At 41.9% G+C, this 15,356-nt stretch overlaps 1 protein-coding gene across 1 annotated transcript in view; it reads right to left on the bottom strand.

Moving 5' to 3' along the window:
* The window catches only part of LOC142497322 (uncharacterized), a 66,037-nt gene extending 51,118 nt beyond the window's left edge, over positions 1-14,919 (bottom strand). Inside the window, exon 1 of the mRNA XM_075604979.1 lies at positions 14,020-14,919. The gene's annotated coding sequence lies outside the window, so the exon portion shown is untranslated. The remainder of the gene's footprint in view (positions 1-14,019) is intronic.
* Positions 14,920-15,356: the final 437 nt, after the last annotated feature.

The following is a 15,356-nucleotide window of genomic DNA, read 5'->3' as shown; positions in this document are numbered from 1 at the left end:
CCCAAAAGACATAGCTATAAGAAATATATAGAATTCATAATGAAATCTAAAACACATATTCATTATTTAATTATATAAAATATAAAGTATAAATATTAATAAATACTATCCAAAAGATTTAAATTTAAATTAAACATACGAGTCACCCAAATGTAATGATCCCCACAAATATTTAATAATATATAATATGTAAAAAATCAAAAAGTAATAGTTAGTAAAACAAAAATTAGTGATACAAAGATTATTAATTCTTAAACTACATATATCAAAAAATGGGTAATGAATAATGATAAACACCATATATATCTCACGTCAAAAAGTGTTTCAATTCCCACTCAACATTGATACCAGCCAGGCTCAAGGTATTCATAGTATAGATCCAAAACATTTCTCTCATGTTTAATTTATGCAATCTGTCACCTCCTCTAGGGTCAATCCAATATGTTCTAATCCTGAAAAAGTGAAACTAGCAATATTTCCATAGGGACATGATGAAAAATGACATGACACTGGATGTGAAACATCTTTTTTATTAATCAATCTTATAAGTTCTTGACTTCTAATCCTTAGTGGTCTAGTCGTTCGACCAATATAGGACATATTGCACCCGCATTGTAAATGATAAATTACATGACTGGTGTGACAATTAATAAAACTACCAATACGATATTTGTTATTACCACTTGAAACATATTTAATAGGTTTAGCATATTTACAAGTGGAACATCTCCCACAAGAAAAGAAACCTTTTGGAATATTACGTATAGAAGATCCACGAGGAATTGAAGTGAATAAACTGGGTGAGAGATGAGACCCTAAAGTTTTAGCTCTTTTATAAATGAACTTTGGACCTCCCTGTATAACAGAGGCAATATCTTTATCCAAACTTAATATACCCCAATGTTTTAGGAGAATGTTTCTTATTAAATGCGATTGTCTATTGTAGGTTGAAATAAACGACGGACAAGCAGATTTAACATCAGATTTAAATGTGAATCTCTTCTTTTTAGGATTTTTATATTTAATCATATCTGCTCTATCTAGAGATTTTGCATGATTCAAAGCAACAGAAATATCTTGTTCATTATAACCTTGCATACGAAAATTTTCAGCCATAGCATTAGATTGTACCATAAATTTTTCATCGTCTGAACACAATCGCTTCAATCTAATAAATTGTGCCTTGGGGATACTCTTAATGAGGGAACGAGGATGACAACTACTAGCACAAAGGAGAGAGTTCTTGGAATGAGCCTTCCTATAAATTTCAGTTTGAATCCTTTTTTCACTATCAATAAACAATGTGATATCAAGATAATCAATATGGTGAATATTATGTGTATAAGTGAAATGTAAATTCAAATTATTAATATGTAGAGTGTCAATGAAAGTGATAAGAGAATGTGCATCCCCATCCCACACCAAAATAAGATCATCTATAAAGCGTCTATAAAAAACTATGTGCTTACGAAATAAATTAGAACAATGAAAAATGTGTTGTGACTCCCAAAGACCCATAAATAAATTAGCATAAGACGGCGCAAAAGAAGAACCCATAGCAGTGCCCGATTTTTAAAAAATAATTGTGAGTTAATAAAAAAGTGATAGATTCAATTAAAAAAGTGCATAAAGTGGCAGAAAAATCTGATAAATTAAGAAAGTGTTGTATAGCAATAATACCCTGTTTATGTGCAATAATAGAATACAGGGAGGTCACATCCAGCGTGACCCACCTGTATTCACGTTTCCAATTCAAATCTTTTATAGAATTAATTAAATCCGATGTATCTTTAATGAAAGAAGGCAGTTGGCATACCAATAATTGCAAAAAGCTGTCCACATACCGAGAGAGACCATCTCCCAAAGATCCAATACTCGCCACTACGGGTCGACCAGGAGGGTCGACTAACGATTTATGGATCTTAGGGAGATGGTGAAAACTAGGTACCACAGGATGTGGACAGCTCAAGAACTCAAACTCCCTGTGATTGATTACCTCAAATATTTTACCCACATCCAGAAGTTCCATAAGTTGTCCTAAAAAAACCTAAGTAGGATCATTTTTAAGTATTTGATAAAGAGAAACATCATTTAATTGTCTATAAGCTTCTCTTTTATATTGATCTGCTGGCAGGACCACTAGGGCCCCTCATTTATCACCATTCTTAAAGATCAATCTATTATCCTTTTTAAGGATTTCAAGTTGTTGAACTTCTGAAATTGTAAGGTTATTAGATTTAACACATGAAAAGGAAAAACCATTCCCCAATAAACGAATGTCCCGCTCAACCAATTTTTCAAAAGTAGTGATATATGGGCCCCTGCTAGAACTGGGGCAAAAAAATCGATTTTTTTCTTAAACCTGAATCATGATTACCAAAAAACGGTTGAGATGACATATTGAGAGGTTCCCCCTGTTGTATAAGAATGTCCTCCATATCTGACACTAGGCACTGTTCCTGAAAATTGAATCTTGCAATATTCTCAATTGATGCATTGTCCGCTGATGTAGGTTCAATTTGTACATTATTTGTTGATGCCATCGATTTAGATGAAAAGAATTTCTTTAGTGATAATTTGCGAGTGAATTTCTGCAAGTCAATAATAGTTTGGAACAATTGAAAATTTTGTGTTGGTGCAAATCCCAAACCCCGGTTTAACAGGGATAATTGATCAATAGATAATTCAAATCCCGAAAGATTAATTACATTGTCCAATGACTCATCCAGGTGTATTTCTTCCTTTTTGTTCTTCCCCGTGCTTCCCCGTTTCCTCTTTGATCTTCGTGTTCTTTTATGTTTTTTGAATTAGTGTTGCAAATGCATTTGTATGGGTTTTAAGCGGTTTAGAAAAAAGGAGAACTGTTGATGTAGAAGGTCTGGGATCTGTTCTAGAAGTGTTAATATATTCCCTCCCATAATCATCTGAACGTTCAAAGGAAACTGAATGGGCCCTAGCCTCATTCTCTGATTGCTCAGAGTCAAAACTTGAAGTTTCAGTCCTCCTTGATTTTAATATGGACTTATTAGGTGTACGATGATCCCACCCCTTGGTATTATAATTTCGTGACATCCTATTTTGTGAGGTATCCTTCTGAGACGGTCTCTGCCAACAATAAATGTGACCTTTAGTGTAATCCGCCTTATCCCTCTCGAATTTCAGTTGTTTTTTATTACTAATACCTTCCTCAATAGCTTCAATATTTTCCAACAAAGTGACATCATTTTTAATGAATTGTTCCCTTTCTTCAAACGGTTTTAATTTACTCGGAAAAGCTGTAATTTCAGTATTGAGAACAACTTTATCATGGATTTTCTGTTGGATTATTAGCTCCATGAGCTTAATAGAGCATTGATCTAATATTGCAATCCAATCCTGCTCAAACTGTTTATTGGCAAAACCGAATGTGGGAACTTTCTTAATCCGCAGACCTCTGGGAATTCTGTTAGTATTAATATAATTCTCAAGAGTGGTAATGTCCCACCAGAGTCTGATGTCTTGAACTAATAGTTTTTCCAGTCTAACAAAATGGTTAGTTACATCAGACGGTTCATCACAGGTGATTTCCAGTGGTTCACCAAAAACATGTGAAGCTCTTTTAGCTCGTTTGCTGTTGTTAACTGACCCATATGTATAAATCCTATGCGCAGTCTCATGGGAAACATTATCTTCATCCTCTATCGTGATGATATGTATTACAGAAATATATAACCAAAAAACTCAAAAACTTGTATATATACAGCTAAACCCCGTTATAACGTGCCTCGTTATACCGCGATTCGGTTATAACGCGGTTTTCCCGTGGCTCCCGTTTTTAAAAAAAAAAAATAAAAAAATTTTTTACATTTTTTTTTTTTGCACACTGCACACACTCACTGCACACACACTGCTCATTGCTCACACTGCCACACTGCACACACACTGCACACTGCACACACACTGCTCATTGCTCACACTGACACACTGCACACACACTGACACACTGCACACACTCACGCACACTCACACACACTCACACACACTTACGCACACTTACGCACACTCACGCACACTCACACACACACACACACACACACACACTTAGACACTCACAGACACTCACAGACACTCACAGACACTCACAGACACTTACACACACACTCAGACACTTACACACACTCACAGACACTTACACACACTCACACACACTTAGACACACTTAGACACTCACAGACACTCACACACACTTACACACACACTCAGACACTTACACACACTCACAGACACTTACACACACTCACACACACTTAGACACACTTAGACACACTTAGACACTCACAGACACTCACACACACTTACACACACACTCAGACACTCACAGACACTCACAGACACTCACACACACTTACAGACACTCACAGACACTCACACACACTTACACACACACTCAGACACTTACACACACTCACAGACACTTACACACACTCACACACACTTAGACACACTTAGACACTCACAGACACTCACACACACTTACACACACACTCAGACACTTACACACACTCACAGACACTTACACACACTCACACACACTTAGACACACTTAGACACACTTAGACACTCACAGACACTCACAGACACTCACAGACACTTACACACACACTCAGACACTTACACACACTCACATACACTTACACACACTCACACACACTTAGACACACTTAGACACTCACAGACACTCACACACACTTACACACACACTCAGACACTTACACACACTCACAGACACTTACACACACTCACACACACTTAGACACACTTAGACACACTTAGACACTCACACACACTTACACACACACTCAGACACTCACAGACACTCACAGACACTCACACACACTTACATACACTCACAGACACTCACACACACTTACACACACACTCAGACACTTACACACACTCACAGAAACTTACACACACTCACACACACTTAGACACACTTAGACACTCACAGACACTCACACACACTTACACACACACTCAGACACTTACACACACTCACAGACACTTACACACACTCACACACACTTAGACACACTTAGACACACTTAGACACTCACAGACACTCACAGACACTCACAGACACTCACAGACACTTACACACACACTCAGACACTTACACACACTCACAGACACTTACACACACTCACACACACTTAGACACACTTAGACACTCACAGACACTCACACACACTTACACACACACTCAGACACTTACACACACTCACAGACACTTACACACACTCACACACACTTAGACACACTTAGACACACTTAGACACTCACAGACACTCACACACACTTACACACACACTCAGACACTCACAGACACTCACAGACACTCACACACACTTACAGACACTCACAGACACTCACACACACTTACACACACACTCAGACACTTACACACACTCACAGACACTTACACACACTCACACACACTTAGACACACTTAGACACTCACAGACACTCACACACACTTACACACACACTCAGACACTTACACACACTCACAGACACTTACACACACTCACACACACTTAGACACACTTAGACACACTTAGACACTCACAGACACTCACACACACTTACACACACACTCAGACACTCACAGACACTCACAGACACTCACACACACTTACAGACACTCACAGACACTCACACACACTTACACACACACTCAGACACTTACACACACTCACAGACACTTACACACACTCACACACCCATATACACACACACACACACACACACACTTTCTCTCCCATATATACATACACACACACTCTCTCACTCTACACAGACGGGGGGTGGGGTCGGAGCAGAGGAAAGGCCGCGACCAGCACCACCACCCGCTCCCTCCCCTCCTCCCGCGCAGGCAGCGGGAGCACCGGGGACAGCGGTGGAGAGAAGAAACCCCCCGCTACAACCTCCATGCAGGCAGCATGGTTCTGAGGTAAGCGGCGACCTGAGGGACATCCCCACTCCCATCTCCTGCCCCGCGGGCTGTCCCGCGGTGACAGGGTGAAGTGGGGACAGGAGAGACATCCCCGCTCCCATCTCCTGCCCCGCGGCCTGTCCAGCGGTGACAGGGTGAAGCGGGGACAGGAGAGACATCCCCGCTCCCATCTCCTGCCCCGCGGCCTGTCCCGCGGTGACAGGGGGAAGCGGGGACAGGAGGGACATCCCCGCTCCCATCTCCTGCCCCGCGGCCTGTCCCGCGGTGACAGGGGGAAGCGGGGACAGGAGGGACATCCCCGCTCCCATCTCCTGCCCCGCGGCCTGTCCCGCGGTGACAGGGGGAAGCGGGGAGCGGAGGGACATGCCCGCTCCCATCTCCTGTCCCGCGGGATGAATATGCGCTAAAGCGCGGCGGCCATTTTTTTTTCTCGCGACCCCGTTAGTAACGCGGTGGTCTCGGGGTGGACCCCGAGACCCGCGTTATAACGGGGTTTAGCTGTATATATATATATATATATATATATATATATATATATATATATATATGTAAAATAGATCCTCAAAAAAAATAAAAAAATAAAAAATAAAAATTGTTGCTTTAAACACGCACCATAAATTAGCAATTAGAGAGAATATAACAGCCAGATTGTGTTTTGTACCCCACGTGGATCTTAAAATCTCATTAGATAATTCCAAATACTTGATTGTAGAGCTACACACCAATGAGTAAATTAAAACCGTTTGAAGAAAGGGAACAATTCATTAAAAATGATGTCACTTTGTTGGAAAATATTGAAGCTATTGAGGAAGGTATTAGTAATAAAAAACAACTATAAAAAAACAGAATGGTGGGTAAAAAAAGTGACAAAAACCCTCCACAGTAAAGCATAAAGCAACTGTAGATATTACTGTATGTTCATATTGCTTGTGTAATACGAGCTTGAGACAAAAGGTGGCACTGAGTGCTCATTTGCATGTCATTTCCCAGAATCCCTTGCTGCAGTGGAAGCGCTGTATGCTGGGCAATAATGGGGAAAGACAGGGTTGCAGACATGTCTAAGACATGCAAATGAACATACAGTAATATTTACAGTTGCTTTACTGTGGAGGGTTTTTGTCACTTTTTTTTACCCACCATAACCTTAATAATTGTGGTGATTACCTAGTCTATAGTCTCAAACCAGCTTAGCCATTACAACCAACCTCACACTGATGATACCCATCAAGGTTTAAACATGTCTGTGAGTGGGTTTAATGGCATTCCATCTCATCCCAGCCTCTGTCTAAAAGCTGTGTTTAAAACAGCATGCATTGGCTTGAGGATTTGCTTGTGTAATACGAGCTTGAGACAAAAGGTGGCACTGAATGCTCATTTGCATGTCATTTCCCAGAATCCCTTGCTGCAGTGGAAGTGCTGTATGCTGGGCAATAATGGGGAAAGACAGGGTTGCAGACCTGTCTAAGACATGCAAATGAACATAAAGTAATATTTACAGTTGCTTTATGCTTTACTGTGGAGGGTTTTTGTCACTTTTTTTACCCACCACTATATATATATTATATATATATATATATATATATATATATATATATATATTTAATGTTTTTTGAGGCAAAAAATGACACTGTGTGCTCATTTGCATGTCATTTCCCAGAATCCCTTGCTGCAGTGGAAGTGCTGTATGCTGGGTGATAATGGGGAAAGGCGGGGTTGCAGACCTGCCTAAGACATGCAGATGAACATAAAGTAATATTTACAGTTGCTTTATGCTTTACTGTGGAGGGTTTTTGTCACTTTTTTTACCCACCACAATATATATATATATATATATATATATATATATATATATATATATATATATATATATTTAATGTTTTTTGAGGCAAAAAGTGACACTGTGTGCTCATTTGCATGTCATTTCCCAGAATCCCTTACTGCAGTGGAAGTGCTGTATGCTGGGTGATAATGGGGAAAGGCGGGGTTGCAGACCTGCCTAAGACATGCCGATGAGCATACAGTGGTATTTGCATATTTGCTTTCCTGTGGAGGGTTTTTGTCACTTTTTTTACTCACCATAACTTAACTCAGTATTATGGTATATATATATATATATATATATATATATATATATATATATATATATATATATATATATATATATATATATATATATATATATATATATATATATATATATATATATATCTTTGAATTGTCTCATGAACTTAGAATTTACAGTATCACAAATAGAGACCTTTGCTATGTCATTCATGTTACTTTTGTAACAAAGGAATCAAGAAAAGATAAAGCAGAGTGCACAAAACATATGCAAAAATGTTTAGTACATGGCAGATCTGAGGGTAACATGTCTGTGTTTTAGTAGATACACTACACTATATTGCCCTCAGATTTTTTGCATATTGCTTGCAGTTATTCTGTGTATACCCCTGCTTTTTTCTGTCTGGGATTTTGTTATGCTAGTTGTTTTCAGGAGGTGGGTTCAGACCAAAAAGGACAAAATGCAACATATTTTTATACAGTATGTGAGTTGAAGTACTATTGATTGGTGTGCTGAAATAAGTGCCCCTTTTCTCTAAGTCTGTGTAAAGTAACATTTAATGTAATGTTATATGCATGGTTTACTTATTCTTCACTGCTTGCGCCTAATGCCTGCTAGAGTACTCTGTGCAAAGCTCTACTCCATGTGCAAGTGCACAGTTACCTGTACAGTAAGCTTTACTTTCCATGTGAATTTTACTGTCACTTGATGAGGTTGTTGAAGGCACTTTGTGATGAACCACTCATGATAGATTAAAACACCTATCAAACAAGCTGTGTACAACCTTTCATTTGCATCCTTCCTGCAGTCATAATCATGCAATAACAATTTCTGCTGAAATGGAGTAAGCCTTTTTTCAATTATTGAAGAAGACTATTTAGACATGCTTTTCATACCTATGGTTTCTTCATTTTGCGATATATATATTTTTGGAGTTCGTGAAGTTTAAAACATTAAGGTCCATATTTACTAAAGTGACACGGTGCCATAAGATACCTTCCAGTGAATGGATCAGGTGTTTTATTGAATAGCATTACTTTGTAAATATGGCAATAAATGTTGCTTTTTAGTGAAAACATCAAAAGTTATTTGTTGACTCTAACATTCATTTTCCATTAAAGGAAGTTATCTGTGTTTCCTTCCCAATGAACCTTCCCTACTAACTTGACAGGCTCAAGCAAAGCTATCTAGAAGGCCAGGTAAGAATAAGCAAGAAGATGTAGATGTACTGTAGACGACAAAGTGTCCAGTAAGTAGGAGCATAATACTATTTACTAACCCGTAGTAGAGCCAACAGTATGTTCTGCCACATAGCCTGTGGCGAAGTGCTAAATGGAGGAAGGAAATTCTCTTTCTCACCTTCCAAGTTGTAACTTCGGCACCTAACAACGAACAGTTAAGAGGGTAGACAATAAAGGAAGATGAACAGGCGCTGTTGTAGTCTTTGATCTTGTATCGGTAGCTAGTATACAACTGCACCAATTCCAGCTCCTGCACCTCCTGCTCCAGTTCCAGCACCAACTCCTGCACCACCTGCACTTCCTGCAACTCCTGTAGGCCAATGTTCAATAGAGGAATATGATGAGGCTGTTCTGAGTTATCAGCACTAGTTGCTGAGAAATCAACATTCTACCTATCGTGCCCGTAATACCAATTTTAAGCAGCTGATAACTCACAATAGTCACCATCATAGAATTCTGATGCAGATAATGCTTCAAAACGTATGCCCTTGGCTTCAGAACCTCTTATAAGAGAGCCTGGAATCTTAGAGATCATTTGCAGTGGCACTTCTCCCTGCACTAGTCCTCCACTCTGGATGTTGCTGCTTCACCAGATAGCCGGACTCAACATGTTTCGCTGTATATCGCTTCCTCAGGAGTCAACATTTTGAGTGTGAGTCAACTAGTGTTGAGCACCATAATTCTTTCCACACAATTTAACAACATTATTGGGTATTGTACCCAGCTCCTCCCTCTGAGTCCCTCGAAGAGCACCAAGCTAACTGTAATTGATTGAATAGGTATACACATCCTTATACAGCAGGGCCCCGGGTATACGGCGGGTTCCGTTCCAGGGCCCTGCTGTAAAGTGAAAATCGCCGGAAAGCAGATACGGAGATTTTCAGTTCTCTGCATGCACAGAACGGCGTGCCTTTCTGCGCATGTGCGTCCTATTGTCTGCGCGCACAAACTACGGTATGCGCGCGCAGACAGGGGTCTGCGCATGCATGCCGGGCGCACCCGCCCATTCTGCGCTTGCGCGACTGCGGTTGAAAGATGGCGGCACCCTTCTCGGCGCCGCCGGATAAGCGGAACGCCGGATAACGAAGCGCCGAGAAGCGGGGCCTTCCTGTACATGTTAGTACCTAAGCCCTTACTTTTTATCAAACTTGCAACACAGTTTACTATATATTTTAAACTTTTTAGGGCAATATTGATAGGGTAAAGGGCGCCAATTAATAGGACTTGGCACTTCCTGAAAATGCATTTGCAGGAGCCAAATACTTATGGATAGAAAACAGTATCTTCCTCCAGTTCCTGCATGTTGTCACCATTACAGCCAACTGCTATTCTGATATTCTGAAAAGTCATTACAATATATATTTTTATGTTACTTGTACAGGAACTCATTCTGTTGGCTGCCTTTAAAAGCTTTTGGATGCCTCCTGCAAGCCTCTGAAATCTTAAAATGACTGTATTCAATTCCATTACCAAAAGCAATCCAATCTCTCAATCTGATCTCCTCTTCCTCTGTCAAGATATATTGGAGAAGCAATCAAGTGGAAACCTGGAAACATTCAACCATCTAACTCTTCCTCCACAATTTTAATGATTTCATTTAGTTTTAATATATTTTTTATTAAGCTTGCTCATTAAGCCCCAAACGTTTAACCACAAAAAGTACCTAATATTATGGAAACTGCAATATGTGCTGCTTTTGTTTTAAAATAGAGTATATAAACAGGATGACAAAATTTAATGTAATTGTACATGCATATAAATAAACATACACATTTTTATTATGTTACTTACCAGCCAATTAACAATCAATCAGCTATTTTTGTTTAGAAAATTACAGCATTCATATGGTTCTAATTATTTTATCTTTACTTCTTTGATAAGCATTACATATCCTTTAACAGCACCTACTCAGCAGGTTTATAAATTATTGTACTTAATGAAGACAAGCTTATTGTATCAATTATGCGAGAGAGGGAGGACAGACAATTCCATTGCCTGTCTCCTGCGCACTCATTTATTGAAGTTTGGAACCTTCAACTAATTAGAGCAGCTGGTCACATGGGAGAAAGAGGGGGCTTTCAATTAAGTAGTTTGTCCAGTTGTATATATATATCCACAAACCTCTCTTCAAATTAATTAGGTAGAGATTCCTGTGCTGGATAAATGAGTATACCTAAGGTACTCTGGAAGATATGCTAATGACATTTAAATTACATTTAAATGAGTCCCATCCAACATTTCCTAAAAGGTTTTCCATGTATTGAGTTGATAATCCTAAAGCATTTAGTGACTGGAATGGTGTCAGACCCAACACGCATAGAACTCACAACTACTACTTTTCTAGACAGCAGCTCTAGCAGTGTGAGAAAACCAGCTGATGGCTAGCACTGCACTGCAACCATCTACTGTCACGGTAACTTATGACAAGATATAATAAACACCAAATAACTGGGTTGAACTGAACGAGGCTTAGATATAATAAAGTATATTTATTCCTTAAATAGGTGAACACAGCAATATAGTACAGTAACAGGCAAGAAGTAACACTTACTTGGGGGATGGGGGATGAGAAGTATCAGATAGCAATTCTCCAGCAATCAGGTAACAATCAAGATGGTATTTGAAGACAATGGATATAGGGTTGACCACAGTTTATATATCTTTGTAACCCTATTCTTAACATTGAGTACAGGCTATTGGATAGCAATTACCTGTATCCAATCTTTAACATGGGAACACATTTTAACCCATGCCCCCCACATAGTTAGCCCATGCGCACTAGGACCCTGAGGGTCTCATTTCTGTAGCCCCAGATTTACATCAGGGACGCCGGCCAGTCTGCCAAAAGGAATATCTGTCAGGATGCCCCTTGTTTGTAGGTGTAAAATATGACACTCACAGACCACTCTAGTTTGAGGCATCTCCGCTTTCAGGTAAACAGTGAAGGTGGCAAAACCATATGAACAGTACTTAGTCTCTAGACAATGCGTTGCCTCTCTGACCATCTGCTTCCCTTTGTGCAAAGGAATTTCCTCTGGTTTTTATCCCTGCCTTGGGATACAGTATTTAAGGTACAATACAAACATATTAAAATATCCGGTTCCGTTTGGTCCAGCGGGTCCAAACTACCCATATCTCAATGCCGGAACTGGGACACCATATGGTCCAAGTTTCAGCCGGCTACGACCTTCAGAACTGGAGATACACAAATACTACTTAAACCGTTTCCTATTTTAATACAAAATTCTCCGCTGTAAATTAAATCACGTTTTTTCACTAAATCCCCATTGAAAACAACGGGCTCCGCCGCCATAGACTTTCAATGGCAAACCACCGCCGTTGGCGGTTATGGGAATCCGCCGCCATAGACTTTCAACGGGGCATCGCCGCCGTTGAAGCCTATGAGGTTTCTCCGCCATAGCCCGTCAATGGGAACCGGCCGCCGTTGAAGTATATGGGAAAACTCCCAAACCTTTAAGGTGGTCCATACTCCATCGGGTTGGTCTGAGAGGGTCAAGGATGGTTCTGCAGCCATGCCGGAGCAGTGACTACAGGTACCCCAAACCTTGGCCCTCTGGACCCTCCAGAACCAGAGATATTGGCTTATGGTTTGTAGCATTTCTGACTTAGTCGTTTTCTTGGGCTGCTTCTGCCGCCGCCATTGGAACCTATGGCGCGACCCGCTCTGGGGGTCCTGGATTTGGGGACCCGGTGGTGGTCGAGTGGGGGGAGGTCTAGGGACTAGGGCCAAAAATAATTTTATTTCTGGGTGCCCTAGAACCGAAGATTCCCACGCCACTTAACGTTGAACTTGACTAATCAGTGATCAAAGCTCTTTTTCAGATAAAGTATCCGCTTTGCGGTTTTGCGGTTTGGACGGCAGCCAACTCGTTCCTGGAAAGCGCAGTCGAGGAATCTCCATTGAAGTCAATGAGCCCATTGACTTGCCGAGCACTCCAGTGACTGGGCCTGCCAAGGAGCTTCACAAAGGATCCGAAGGCGGACGAATACAGGAACTACCGTCCGGGGCGATCCTACCCGGATGGCTGCTGCAGCGGCAGCGGAGGTCTGAGCCCAAACCTCTGGATGGACGTGCAGAGTCCGCTGTGTCCCTAACTGACTCTGGGTAGTAAGGGGCAGGGTCCCTAACCTGGGGCCTGTCCCTACAACACTCAATGCTACTAATGACTCAGGGCTATCTGGGGCCTAGGGGGCTGCTGGCCTAGTGCAGGGAGTCACTGACTCCTGCACCCTACCTCCTTTCCCTAGCTGCTCCTGACGCCGACTAACGTGCTCCAAACCCCGCGAAAAGTATCTATTCTCCTCTGCAGGGAGATGCTGTAGCCCTATTGGCTCCCTGGGGTCACGTGGGGCGCTCCTGAGGCTCATGGGAGATGTAGTCCCTTCTGTGAGCCCTCTCCTGATTGGCCATGCCGTTCGCGCGATCACTGCGCATGCGTGAGCTGTCTATGGGCCTCCCAGCGCTTGGCTCTCACTGTGCATGCACAACGCAACTGGCAATGGCGGCGCCCTGCACCGAGAGGCGCCGGGAGCTCCGCAACGTGACCGCGGCCCTAGCAACACACACACACACACACACACACACACACACACACACACACACACACACACACACATATATATTATACCTTAGTAATAAATATTTGTACATATTAGGTAGAGCATTGAGTCATTCTATATTTTCCAATACATATACATACCTGGTAGTGAACAGGCACTGGAAGCAGGGGGAACAGGCACTGGAAGCAGGGGGAACAGGCACTGGAAGCAGGGGGAACAGGCACTGGAAGCAGGGGGAACAGGCACTGGAAGCAGGGGGAACAGGCAGGGGAACAGCAGCCAGCAGGATGAGGAAGACAGCCAGAGAGGACGGAGTAAGGACTGAGTGAGCAAACAGCGTGGCAACGCAGTGGAGGACAGGACCAGGTGAGTGATTTGTACCGGGTTGCACTAAAGCTGAAGGCAAAAAAAGTCAAGAAGGTCTTGACTTCCGAGTTGGGGGGTACTTCTTGGGAGCGCTCGTGTACGCGCGCACACAGCACGCTCCACCACATCTGTGGTGATTGGTCCACAGCCGTCCAATTCTCTGCCGCCCGACTCCTGCTTCACTGACTTGAGCTCCCAACTGCTCACTGCCGTCCAGACCACCCGCCCACCCGGAGATTTCAGGGGCAAACCCGTAGCCCGGAGAAGGGGATGCCAAACCCGAAGTCTCCGGGTGAAACCCGGAGAGGTGGAAACCCTGCCGGCACACAACCCTCCCTCCCGACACACTGTTTCAGCTGATCAAAAAAAACATAGATTGTATCACATTCACATTTGTACTTGCACTGTCTGCTTGCAAGTTGCACTTTGTGGCCAATGCATTGGGTCCCACTGGTCTCTCTGCTTCCCTACTCCCGCTGGTCTCTCTCCTGTTCAACTGAATAATCATGTTAATCATAAAGCATGTTCTTGTTACAAGAATCCGTGTGTGCAAAAATGTATTGAATTGTATTCTCTCTCCCCGTGTGTCTCACTCTCTCCCCATCTCTCTCTCCCCTGCGTCTCTCCCTCCGTGTTTGCCTCTCTCTCCCCGTGTGTGTCTCTCTCTCCCCCCTCCTGGTGAGAGAGAACCTGTTGCTAAAAATTGGGAATCCCACCACTGTTCGGCCCTTCCTGAATACTGCAAGGGCAACACGCCAAAATCATGCCGATATTGAACCCCTGCCGAGAGTGCTTTTTCGGTGCTTACTGCATCGAGCCCTTAATTTGTTTCATATATCACTGATTGAATTGCGCTCCCCTTCTGTCTGCAAACGTCTTACAAAGGGGGAACACTGCGGACCGTTCCTTAAAGGGTTTTTTTGAGCTGCATTTATATATATTTTTGGCACTGATTATTGTCACTTTCACATTTTTTGTACACGATATTTCACTTTATATTATCATCACTTTCACCGGTATCATGTCCTCTGTGGAGCGCTGTTTAAGTGTTTTCTTTCATTGCTATTACTGTGCAGGATGTCCCTACAGCCCTTTTATATTAATATATTTC

This window comes from Ascaphus truei, chromosome 1, assembly GCF_040206685.1.
Source record: "Ascaphus truei isolate aAscTru1 chromosome 1, aAscTru1.hap1, whole genome shotgun sequence".
Taxonomy (NCBI): Eukaryota; Metazoa; Chordata; class Amphibia; order Anura; family Ascaphidae; genus Ascaphus; species Ascaphus truei.
This window is presented reverse-complemented; position numbering and strand designations above follow the sequence as displayed.